We start from the raw sequence: 12989 nt of genomic DNA on the forward strand, positions 1-12989 counted from the left end.
TGTTCCCTCTCTGTCACTGTCTCTCTCTCTGTCAAATAAATAAATAAGTAATCTTAAAAAAAAAAAAAAAAGAAATCTGGGGCACCTGGGTGGCTTACTGGGTTAAGCCTCTGCCTTCCACACAGGTCATGGTCTCACAGTCCTGGAATCGAGCCCTGCATCATCAGACTCTCTGCTCAGTGGGATGCCTGCTTCCCCCTCTCTCTGCCTGTCTGTCTGCCTACTTGTAATCTCTCTCTGTCAAATAAATAAATAAAAATCTTAAAAAAAAAAAAAAAGAAAAGAAAAATCTAACTTTAGCTCCATAGAAAGTTTTATCTAAATCTGTATCTCTTTTAGACCCGTACAGCATATTATTGACATACTTTGATCTTAAATCAATATTTGAAAAAAGCCAGTTTCTCTGTTACAAGTTAAGACACACTTCTTTATGACTGTCACTGTCTGTGGTGAATTATTTGGCACATTTCATTAAAAAGCCTTCTAAATATCTTAGTACCGCATGTATAAATGGATCCATTTTTTCTAGAATGTTTGTGTGTGTGCCACCAGCTTTCATATATAAATCATTTTGAGATCTTAAATGGTGGTCTGTACATGTTGTGTTTAAATGTTAACTGTTAGACAATTTTAAGATTACTTTGAAATACCTAGTTTACATCAATCTTGTATTTTATGGAAATCTTGCCAGAAATATTGGCGTGACATAAGTTTTCTCACATGAGAAATCCTTGTTGAATTTAAAGAATTCTTAAAATTATATATTATTATTTTGGAGTATTAAATATTAATTGAGAGTAAAATCTTAACATATGTTCCATAATGCAGAGATTTTTAGTCAAGGGTCATGATCTCTTTTGAGCATCTCCCCAAAGCTTTGTGCTATCTCCTTAGAAAAATAAACAGGAATCCCTCCTTGTTTGTAGTTTTGCTTTATGTGGTTTCAGTTACCCATGGTCAGCCTGGGTCTGGAAGCAGGTGATCCTCCTTCTGACATGTTAGAAAGTCGTAGTAGACTAATAGTAAGTCACAATTCCTACATCATTTTACCCTCCTTCATCTCATCTTGTAGGCATTTTATCATCTCACATTATCAGAAGAAGGGTGAGTACAGTACAATAAGATACTTTGGGAGGGAGAAAGACCACATTCACATAACTTTTGTTACAGTATATTGTTATAATTGTTCTATTTTATTATTATTATTATTAATCTTTTACCATGCCAAATTTATAAATTAAACTTACCATAGGTATGTATATATAGGAAAAAACAGTATGTATAGGGTTTGGTACTATTTGCAGTCTCAGGCATCCATTGGGGGTCTAGGAATGTATCCACTGCAGGTTAGGGGGGAATTACTGTACTTGCACACTTTGTTTTTCATATAATTTCAGGGGGTTAATAAGATTGAAAGAACCCAGGGTACCTGGGTGGCTCAGTCAGTTACGCATATGCCTTCGACTTAGGTCATGATCCCAGGGTCCTGGAATGGAGACCTGCATTGGGCTTCCTGCTCAGTGGGGAGTCCACTTCTCCCTTTCCCTCTGCCCCTCCCCCACTTGTGCTCTTTCTCTCTCTCTCTCTCAAATAAATAAAATATTAAAGAAAAAGAGACTCTTAGAACCCATTGTGGGTCTATGGATTCTAGTTAAATAAACCATTCTTTAATGTATAGGCAGAAAACATATTGCTAAAATTAAACTCATTTATTTTGGTGTGTACTGCTCACCTTTTATAAACAAGTGTTTCATTATTGAGTGATTAAAAATTCTAAAACTCATGCATATGCCTTATTTTAAAAAATAAACCAATTCTTTTTAAAGATTTATTTTATTTTTATTTATTTATTTTTTTAACAATCTATTTTAGAGAGAGAGAATAAGAGAGTATGAGCAGAGGGAGGGAGAAGAGGAAGAGGAAGAGACAGAATCCTCAAGCCGACTTCCTGCCAAGCACAGAGCCCGACATGGGGCTCCATCCAGGACACTGAGATCATGACCTGAGTCAAAATCAAGAGTTGGCTGCACAACTGACTGAGTCACCCAGGCGCCCCTTAAACATTTTATGTATTTATTTATAAATAAAAAGATTTTATTTAATTATTTGTCAGAGAGAGTGCTCACACAAGCAGGGGAGAGGCAGACGGAGAAGCAGGCTCCCTGCTGAGCAAGGGCCCCCCCCCCCCCCTCATGTGGGACTCCATCTCAGGACCCTGGGATCATGACCTGAGCTTAAGGCAGATGCTTAACCAACTGTGCCACCCAGGGACTCATACTTACGATCCTGAGATCAAGAGTAGCATGCTCTATCAACTGAGCCAGCCAGGCACCCCCAAACAATAGAACAATTCTTAATTGGATTCTTAGGAAAAAATAAGCTATAGCTAGCTTAATAAATATATTGAATGATTTTATCAAAGATTTTGGAGTAAGTGTATGGTATTTCATATAATGACTGCTATCCATCCTGAATTAAGAGGAAGTAAATATAACTAAGAATGAATAAATGTATACATACCATTTTTTTTCAAAGGTAAAGGAAAAAGCTACTTTGGCCTTAGCTGCCCTTATATAGTTGAGACCTGTGGAGAAGAGGATCTGTTAAAGTATTTTGAGTTGTACATTTGTGTTAAAATCATTCCTGTATGTGATAATGGGGCTTAGAAATGTGTTTGGGCTGAAAGGATTGATTCTCTTTAGAGCCCTGAAATTGTGTTTATCATCTATCTAGTTTGAAGGATGGTCCTAAATAAGTTTCTTAGAAATATGTGGTTTTAAAAGGTTGTGGGTTACACCTAAAATGTAATCATAATAGTAGTTTTTAGCATAAGCAGAATCTGCAGGAGATAGGAACAGTTGAATTAGCTGCTATTGAGACATTTGACTGTTTGAAGATCAGTGAATTTTAGGTGTATTGCTTTAATGTGATAACCTTCATGACCTGTTAGAGTTAATAATTATCTGAGTAATGTTCTACTAGGAAACAGCTTATTCTAATACACAGTATTGACATATAGACTTTGAGAGCTAGGAGAAGAAGGATTTAACCATCAGTGATTTGGGCTCCTTTTCAATGAATTCTGTGAATGATCAGAGCATTTAATTGACTGACCCAAGGTCAGTCAGGTGGTTACTGGCAGTCCCAACAGTATAGTTATTCGTTACTGATTTTTTTTAACTTATTTAAATTCTGTTAGTTAACATATAGTGTATCATTAGTTTCAGATGTAGAGTTCAGTAATTCATCAGTTGCATATAATACCCAGTGTTCATTACCTCACATGCCCTCCTTATTGCCCATCACCCAGTTACCCCATCCCTCCACCCACCTCCCCTCCCTCAGTTTGTTTCCTATAGTTAAGAGTCTCTTGTGGTTTGTCTACTTCTTTGATTTCATCTTATTTTATTTTTCCCTCCCTTTCCCCATGATCCTCTGTTTTCTTTCTTAAATTCCACATATGGGTGAAACCATATGATAATTTTTTCTCTGATTGACTTATTTCACTCAGCATAACACCCTCCAGTTCCTTCCATGTCAATGTAAATGGTGAGATCTCATCCTTTTTGATGTAATGATGAGTAATATATGTTCTATATATGTATATATATCACATCATTTTTTTTTTATAAAGATTTTATTTGACAGAGAGAGTGATCACAAGTAGGCAGAGAGGCAGGCAGAGAGGGGGAAGCAGGCTCCCTGCTGAGCAGAGAGCCCGATGTGGGGCTCTGATCCCAGGACCCTGAGATCATGACCTGAGCCGAAGGCAGGGCTTAACTGACTGAGCCACCCAGGTGCCCCTATATATCACATCTTTATCCATTCATCAATGGACATTTGGGCTCTTTTTGTAGTTTATCTATTGTGGACATTGCTGCTATAAACACTGGGGTGCAGGCACCCCTTCAGATCATAGTGTTTGTATCCTTTGGGGTAAATATCTAGTAGTGCAATTGCTGGGTCATAGTATAGCTCTATTTTTAACTTCCTGAGATTTCTCCTTAAGGTTCTTGAGGAACCTCCATACTGTTTTCCAGAGTGGCTGTACCAGCTTAGGCATTCCCACCAGCAGTATAGAGGGTTCCCCTTTCTCCGCATCCTCACCATTTGTTTTTTCCTGACTTGTTAATTTTAGCGATTCTGACTCAGGTGAGGGGCGTGTCTTATTGTAGTTTTATATTTATATTTTCCTGATGCTGAGTGATGTTGAGCATTTTTCCATGTGTCTGTTGGCCTTTGTACGTCTTTGGAGAAATGTTTGTTCATGTCTTCTGCCCATTTCTTGACTGGATTACTCATTACTGATGTTTGATAGGTCTGTTGTGCTTACTGATTTTGGCTGTCTTCATTCTGGATCTGTTTCTGGAGAAGGAAGTATCTTTACACTAGCGTTTTTGTGGCTTTGATTCTCAATTGATAAATTGACGAAGAATTACCTGGATTTTTATTCTCTTACTGTTTTTACTTCGCTGTATATGTTCTCAACCCATTTTTAGCACAATAACCGGTAGTTACAATGCTTATGCAGGTAAGGTTCTTAGGAGCTTAAATACAGTTTCACAGCTGGAAACAGATACTAGGAATCCATGAAGTCATTAAACACTCCCCTTATGCTTTCTATACCTTTCTGGACTGATCCCTGCCTGACAATATTTAATTGCAAGCTTTATCTATGAACCTGGGAAAGTTTTAAAGGTAAACCAGGAAAGGATTTCTGAGAACAGGGTTTGTTATGGAATTTAGCCCTTTTTAAGGCATTTCTAGATGGTTCCCAGAACTAGAGACTAGAGGGATCGTTCACATTCAAGTTCAGAGAAGTTATTATTACTTCAAAGAAGGGCCTGATTCCAAGTCCTTATGTCATTTGGTTGGTGTAGACCTACTGGGCAGGGAGAAGACCTGCCCCCATGTTGGTGACCCTATATCGAGGGCAAGGACACTTAAAACAGTGACTCTCAAGCTGTTTTAATCCCAGCCTTTAGCTGGGCCATTCTTTAGCTCAATAAATTCCTGCTTTCTGGTGGAAAAATAATTATAAATGTAAAGGTACAAGCATTTGGGGGGGAGAGGGATTTTTTTTCAGCAGTTAGAGGTATCGTTCATTCCTAATTGAATCATGAAAAACATACTTAAGTCTAGACTGGCTAGAAAACTGTGGGTCTCAAATCCAAGTGATGCATTTGTATAATACATTCTGTAGGTTTAATAAAACAACTAAAATGATATGTATGAAGCTCAGCTAATGCTAATTTTTAATTAAAAAGTAAAAATAATGATTGTTGAAAACCATGGTCAGCTTAAGACAACACAACTTCACTGACAGTGAGTGCTAAATTTCAGAATTCCAGCTTTTGAGTGCGCGTGTGTGGTAGGAGCTTTGTAGCACTGGGAGTTGCAGCAGCCAAAGGGATTAACTGTATATAGATTGCAGTCTTTGGTACATTCTAATAACATGCCCATTTTTGCAGCTCTTAATTATTGGCTTAATAGCTTATTCATAAGTAGTCTTATGCATCAAAGGAAGATCATGCTTTCTAAATCATTTGTAGTCCATGGGAGGTTTGGTCCATTTTTGGATAATCATTACCTTACAAGGTAATCTGTGAGCTTCTCCGGAGCATTGTTTCTCTAGCTGTATTGGGAAATTTGTGAAAGCCTGAGTTGAAATAGAGTTCAGTGGGCTTCTTCACCTCAGGACTTTGGTAGTCTTGATATGCTAATATACTTTGTTGTTCCCTGGTTGTGGGTAAAGTGTACAGTTTCCTAGCCCCATTTACCATGATTTGGAAAGTGCTGTCTTGGAGGACGTACTGGTTTTTAGGTTCAGCCTTGAGAAAAGATTCAGAAGGTATGTAAGAAAGTGATGCAAAAGAAACAGGAAACGCAATGTACAACATAAAGCAGGAACTTCAAAGCACTTTTCTGCTGTTACGGATTGGCATTTGCTATAATAATGAGACTGAGTCTGAACTGCTTCTAAACTGAATCTAAACTGCTTCTATAAGCAGTGAAATACCTGAATTCTACCAGCTTGTTGTGAATGATCTTAATCTTCGTGAGTAGACTTTGATAGTTTTAAATTACACCACATAAGATACTTAATTAGTAATCTGCCTGAGTCAATTTTTGGGTAAACCTGTAGGTAGTCATCTACATGTAATGTTCATGGTAAACATGATACATTTTCCTGTTAACATCAGTTTTGGTTAACTTGAAATATTTTTACATTAACCCTTAGATATATTACAGAGTCAGATGTACAACTTCCACGAATTCCTAAGCCAAACAGGGTATTCCCTTTCTTTAGTTGTGTTCAAAAACCCTGATTTTTGGTAATAGACTTAAAGTATTAGTATAGCGATGTATATTGGAATCTTGTATCTCACTTTCTGAGTCTAAAAGTATTAGTATGAAAATTTCATGTCTTGGGGCACCTGAGTGACTCAGTGGGTTGAGCCTCTGCCTTTGGCTTGGGTCATGGTCTCAGAGTCCTGGGATTGAGCCCCGCATCAGGCTCTCAGCTCAGCGGGGAGCCTGCTTCCTCCTCTCTCTCTCTGCCTGCCTCTCTGCCTACTTGTGATCTCTCTCTTTCTCTCTCAAATTAATAAATAAAATAGTAAAAAAAATTTCTTGTCTTAATATGAAAATAATTTTATTAAGGTGAGGAAAGAATATAGAATAACAGAATGGAATTGGACACATGCTTTTACAAGCAATGGAACCATATATTACCAAACCGTGTTAATAGGAGCTCAACCCTTCTTCTGTAGACTTTACAGTAGAGAAGTTACCCCACTGGTATAGGCTTTGAGAACAAAAAGAGAAACAAAGGAGAATGGATATTGATGAAAAATTGAAGTTTTCTTGTCAGCAGATAATTTTAATGTTGTAGAATTGGCATTTACTTTTTGTTGGAGGAAAACTTGACTTTTTAAAGATGTATTTGTGTTTTTTATATCACTCAAAGGAATTTGGAGTCTGATTTTTGTTAATGTCTAATATTTTCCAGGGTAATGAAGCTTTAGAGACATTTAATGCTGGCCAGATTACCATGCTATGGAGCAACCTCAGTGTATAAAATAGTCGTGTAGTGCCACTGAGAGAGCTAATGAACCTATTGGGATTTTTAACCAGCAAGAAGTATCTTAGACATTGAGGAAGATAGGATTCAGAGAGTTAAGTATTCGTATGCCAGTGTCTGTGTAGGCAAACAGAGTGCCCATTATATCTACTTCAATGGGTGCTTACAACAGGGTTAGACACTAGCATCTTTTATTGAAAAAAGAAATGTTAACCAAGATGCTACAGCTATTCTTTTGTTTGTGGAAAAATGCCTTATAAGCCTTAATTTTTGAAAAAGGAAAAAGGAACCCACTATCCTTATCAGCTTGAGTACAGAAAATAGTTTGTGCATTTTGAATTTGCATTTTGGCCCTTTATTTGTTGCTTACAGCTTACTTTCAGAGATGGTTTTCTTTTATGTTGAGTCTTAAAACATTAAATAATGATTACAGTTATTAAAATATAATAGAAAAGACATACAATCAGTGGTTCCCAATATGCCTCCCAATGGAAGACTATCAGAAATCTTAAAGTATATATACCATCTACAAGGTGAAACCTCTTCATAGTTGAACTAGAATGAGTTGGCTTTGCTTTTGGCTAGAAGTGTGTCAACTCCAAGTGGTAACTTACTGGTTAGTGTGGTTCACAATTAAGTGAATAAGCAAAATTGAAGTTTTAATTCAGTAATATTTTTGGTAGGCAAAATAATTTGAAGTATGAGGCCCATAGGGCCATATTTTTATTTCTATTTTTATTTATTTATTTATTTTTAAAGATTTTACTTATTTGACAGAGATCACAAGCAGGCAGAGAGAGAGAGAAGGAAGCAGGCCCCCTGCTGAGCAGAGAGCCCGATGTGGGGGCTGGGTCCCAGGACCGTGGGATCATGACCTGAGCCAAAGGCAGAGGCTTTAATCCACTGAGCCACCAGGCGCCCCAGGGCCATATTTTTAAAAGCAGTTTGGGTGACTAAAAATATGTAACAAGGAACAACTCTTTATTGTTCCCTTGCCCAAGAAATAGGTCCAAAATGGATTAAATAGTTGATAGTCTCAAAAGTAATTAGCAGTTATCTCTCCATGCTTTTGGTGGCAGATGGTAATTTTCTAAAGATGGTTTTAACGATATCTCCCATCTCACATGTTCTTTCAGTGTGATCTTGACTCCTCTTTTCCTGAGTTGGGGTTTATGTCCCCTCCCCTTGAATTTGGGGGGTCTTGTGAATCATTTGTAAGCAACAGAGTGCAAGAGAAGTTATACTGTATGATTCCAAGGCGAAGTTAGAAAAGGTGAGAGAGCTTCCACCTAACTTACTGGAATCCTGGTCTTGAAGACCTTATCAGCTTTTTAAGCAATCTAGCCTGAGATTGCCATGCTGCAAAGAAGCCCAGACTTCTTTATGTGGAGAGATACAAAGGATCTAAGATCAGGAGGTAAAACTTTTCAGCTAGAACTGTTTAGTTGAACCCTTTCCAAATTCCTAACTTACAGATAATTGTGAGAGAGATGAAAATGATTATTGCTATTTTAAGACACTAAGTTTTTGAGTGATTTTGTTATATAGCTATAGATAATCAGAGCACTGCTTTACCTGAACCTGCTACTATATACTGAGATTTGACCATGTGTAAAATGTAAGGACCACACCCCAGTGATTTGTTCTGGTATCTAACATTAACCTTATTTTGATATTTTACTTTTGTGATATAAAACTTTTTTACCCCTTTATCCTGCACCGATTTGGAAAAGCCAGTCCATCTTTAAATATTAAGTAGAGTGTGTTTTGGTAACTGAAGGTATATCTCACATGTTTGGAAATGTCCCTGATATGTTTATTATGGCATGAGAGGATATGCATCATCTTTAGAACGCCTTTTCACTGTTAATTTTCGTTGGCATTGAGATTGATATTTGGCTATTAGTTTCTTAGGCCTGCTGTAACAAAGTACCACAAACTGGGTGGCTTAAACCAACAGAAATTTATTGTCTCATAATTCTGGAGGCTAAAATCTGAAATCCATGCTCCCTCTGAAACCTGTAGAGGAGTCCTTCGTTGCCTCTCTCTGGCTTTTTTGTTGACAATTTTGGTGTTCTTTGGTTTGTAGCTATGTAACTCCAGTCTCTGGTTTTGTTTTCACCTGGAGTCCTCCCTCTTGTGTCTTCACAGGGCCCTCTTCTTATAAGAACAGGAGTGATAATTGGATTAGCAATCTACTGTCCTCCAGTGTGGTATCATTTACCTTAACTAATTACATCTCCAACTGTCCCATTTCCAAATAAGGTCACATTCTGAGTTACTGAGGGTTAGGAATTCAACATAATCTCTTTTGAAGGAACACAGCTCAAACCATAACAGGCCTCAAGGCAGATTGGTATAATTATGTTTTAACCATTTATAAATTTTTATTCCATCGCTTCTCGGCCTTTTGGCTAAGATCAAGTGTAGTATAAATTTTTATTCCAGAGTAGATGTGAATGAGGTTTTTCATTAGTACCCATGAAGTCTGTTCTCTGTATATTAAGACCCCTTTCCTTCCAGCATGCATAGATAACACACATAGATAATCTGATAAAAAAGGAATGGATTCTTTCCCTAGAAAAATGTGCTAGATGTGTGCGTGGGACTGTTTATGTGCACACATATATAAACACACAGCGGTATTTTGCTTGAAACTTTAACATGTTCTTGAACCTCTACCCTATCCCCCCACCTCCAAAGCCTGTTCATGAACTTCTGGATTAGAGTTAATTAATTTCTATTGGTTAAAGATACCTAATCCTCATATCCCTTTTAGTGGAAAAACAGAAGGAAAAAGGGAGGAGGCAGAGGTGTGTGTTGGGGGGGGTTGTATAGGCTCCCCTCACGGTCATTGCAGCTGTGGCTGCATGTGGCTTTCTGGGGGATTTTCATGTTTATGTGATATTTATCATAGGCTTAGTCTCTTTTCTTCTCGCTTCTGCTGCCCACCCCCATAACCTTTAGCTAAATAAAATTGTAAATCATATACTTTTGAGTGGAGAAGAATAATCTAAGTCCTTTTAGATGTGTACCAGTATATATAAACAGACTTTTATTTATTTTTTTTTTACAAACAGACTTTTATATCTTGATACAGTGTTGGATTAGCTCATGACCTTTTTTTTTTTTAAGATTTTATTTATTTATTTATTTATTTAACAGACAGAGATCGAAGTAGGCAGAGAGGCAGGCAGAGAGAGAGAGAGTAGGGGAAAGCAGGCTCCCTGCAGGGCTCGATTCCAGGACCCTGAGATCATGACCTGAGCTGAAGGCAGAGGCTTAACCCACTGAGCCACCCAGGTGCTCCAGCTCATGACCTTTTTAAATTCTGTTATTTTTAAAAAAATTTTTAAAGATTTATTTATTTGAGATAGAGAGATTGAGTGTGAGAGCACAGAGTGGGGAGAGGCAGAGGGAGAGAGGAACTCATGCAGACTCTGCACTGAGCATGGGAGCTTGACACTGGGCTCTGGTCTCAATACCCTGAGATCATGATCTGAGTCAAAACCAAGAGTCACCTGGGCAGAAACCAAGAGTGAGACTCCCAAGCAGCTGCAACACTCAGGTGCTCCAATTCTGTGTAATATTTTTGACTATTTTATCAAAGTTATTTTGAAAAAGCTAGTTGTCTAGGGTTCTGAGTCTGCAACAGGAGTGTATTTTGTGCTCTTCTTCACTTGTTGCCTTTTCTCCAAAATAATATTGCCCAAATGTCACCCCAGAACATCTTAATGGGCTTTCCTTTTAAAAATACAGATTTTTTTTCTTTTACGTGCCTTACAACAGGCTATAAGTTATGTTTTGATTTTGCATTTAGCCACTGGCACATTTTTATTTCTGAAGGCTGGCATTCATGTGTATCAAACAAGTATTTACTATCAAACAAGTGTTACTACAGTGATACACGTGGTAAGTCTAGACGTAGTGAAATCACAAGTGATGAATTTTCAGACCAGACTGGTTTCCCATTGATTTGTGTTCATTTTTCTGAATATAAAATGCTGGAAATCATTATTTAGAATAGGGGTTAGCAAACTGGTTTTCACACTGCCTTCCTCCTTTTGTGAATGAGGTTTTATTGGAACACATCTATACCCATTCGTTTACTTATGGCTGATTTTGTGCCCCAAATAGCAGAATTGAGTAGTTTATATAAAGATTGTATGGCCCACAGAATTGAAAATATTTATTACCTAACCCTTTACAGAAAACTGTTGCTAACTGTTGATACAGAATATTTTTGCTAACTGTTGATACAGAATATTTTTAAGTCCCCAGATTCTTTTTTTTTTTTCTTACTTTCTTACTTTTTTAGAGTTCTTTAATTTTTTTTTCTTACTTTCCAGTGATGGAATCTGAAGGATATTAAAAAAGGCCATCTGTAGAGACCTACTTTTTATCTGGCACCTGAATTTCTTTAGCTATTCCTTCCAGGTGGTTGTCTAACTTAGAGGCCTAGGACTGTGAGACAAACAAAATTGAATGTGCTGTGTTAAACACAGAAGAATGACCTCTGAATGGGAGTTAGTCATTAACTCCCAATGAAAAGATAGATGAAATATCTTAATCTTTGTCTGTTAGGTCTCCCTTCTGTCTCTTGGTAGGTTATGACTTTGGCTTTGTATACATGGTAAAGGTACAGAGGAACCAGATTTTAAGAGGAAGACAACTAAGTGGACCCTACTTCAAGGTACAGCTGTTAATTTGTAGAAGTTTATAGGAAAGTAGATTGAGTGGTTAGACATTAACTTGAGACTTTCGTATTCAGTGCTTAATTGCCCTAAATAAATTTGTAACTGCTAAAACAGAACTTAGTCCTTTTTTTTTTTTTTTAAAGATTTTATTTATTTGACAGAGATCGCAAGTAGGCAGAGAGGCAGGCAGAGAGAGTGGGAAGCAGTCTCCCTACCGAGCAGAGAGCCGAATGTGGGGCTTGATCCCAGGACCCCGAGATCAAGACCTGAGCCGAATTCAGATGCTTAACCCACTGAGCCACCCAGGCACCCTGAACTTAGTCCTTACAAAGAAAGAAAGATTTGTCAGATTTTATAATTTGTGTTAAAATTGCTGATACAGAAAGAAACACATACAGGTAGAACAAGTCTAGACTTCACTGCAGAGCTGTATTTGGTAGTTATATGTACTTGACTACTTAGTGAACATGGTGGACATAGGAGATCTCTCAGGAGATGGAAGAGAGGGTTATTTGATCCCAAGGTCAACAATATCTGGAGGGGGGAATGAATTTCTCTCATTCCATTCTTGAAATCCAGCCTGTTAAGAGTCTTGTTCTTCAACAGTTTCATAGTTATCATCTGGTTTTTAATCTAATGGGTTTTCCCATCTAATAAAGAAGTGGATGAAAATGTAAGCAATAAAGATTAGCAGAAGAAAGATACTACCATTTTTTTTCCTTCACAACACTACCCTTTTATTTTCACTTTTAAATTTATCAGGTGTGACTCACTGTTTCTCTGTCTCTGTCTCCCTGTCTATCTCTTGCCACTCTAATATCTTGAGAGTGTACTTTTTGCTTAAATAAACCTTCCTGCTTGTGTTGCTCAAAAAAAAAATTGTCAAACTTTTTTCTAACAGATGAACATGAGTTTGTAAATAGAAGACAAAATATAGTGGAGACTGGCTAATTGAGAGGAAAATTTGTGCTTTCAAATTTTTTTGGTATCCTCTGACTTTTCTATTTTATAAAAAATGTTTTAAAAATATATAACCCATGTACATAGTACATAATTTAAAAATGCACAGAAGGATATGTAGTGAAAAGTAAATGCTCATCATCTCTATTCCCCACTTGTTGAGTTCTCCCTCCCAGAGGTAACCATCATTACCAGTTTTGGGGAGGGTGGTTGCCAGAAGTAATCTGTGTATTTATAAGCATGTACAT

The 12989-nt window shown here is 37.3% G+C and overlaps 1 protein-coding gene and 1 pseudogene across 5 annotated transcripts in view; both read left to right on the forward strand.

The window, feature by feature from the left end:
- Positions 1 to 12989, forward strand: part of FAR1 (fatty acyl-CoA reductase 1) — a 65037-nt gene that overhangs the window by 6783 nt on the left and 45265 nt on the right. The gene's annotated exons all lie outside the window — the stretch shown is intronic.
- LOC116865443 lies at positions 9479 to 9598 on the forward strand (annotated as a pseudogene).

This window comes from Lontra canadensis, unplaced genomic scaffold, assembly GCF_010015895.1.
Source record: "Lontra canadensis isolate GAN:19392208 unplaced genomic scaffold, GSC_riverotter_1.0 scaffold7, whole genome shotgun sequence".
Taxonomy (NCBI): domain Eukaryota; kingdom Metazoa; phylum Chordata; class Mammalia; order Carnivora; family Mustelidae; genus Lontra; species Lontra canadensis.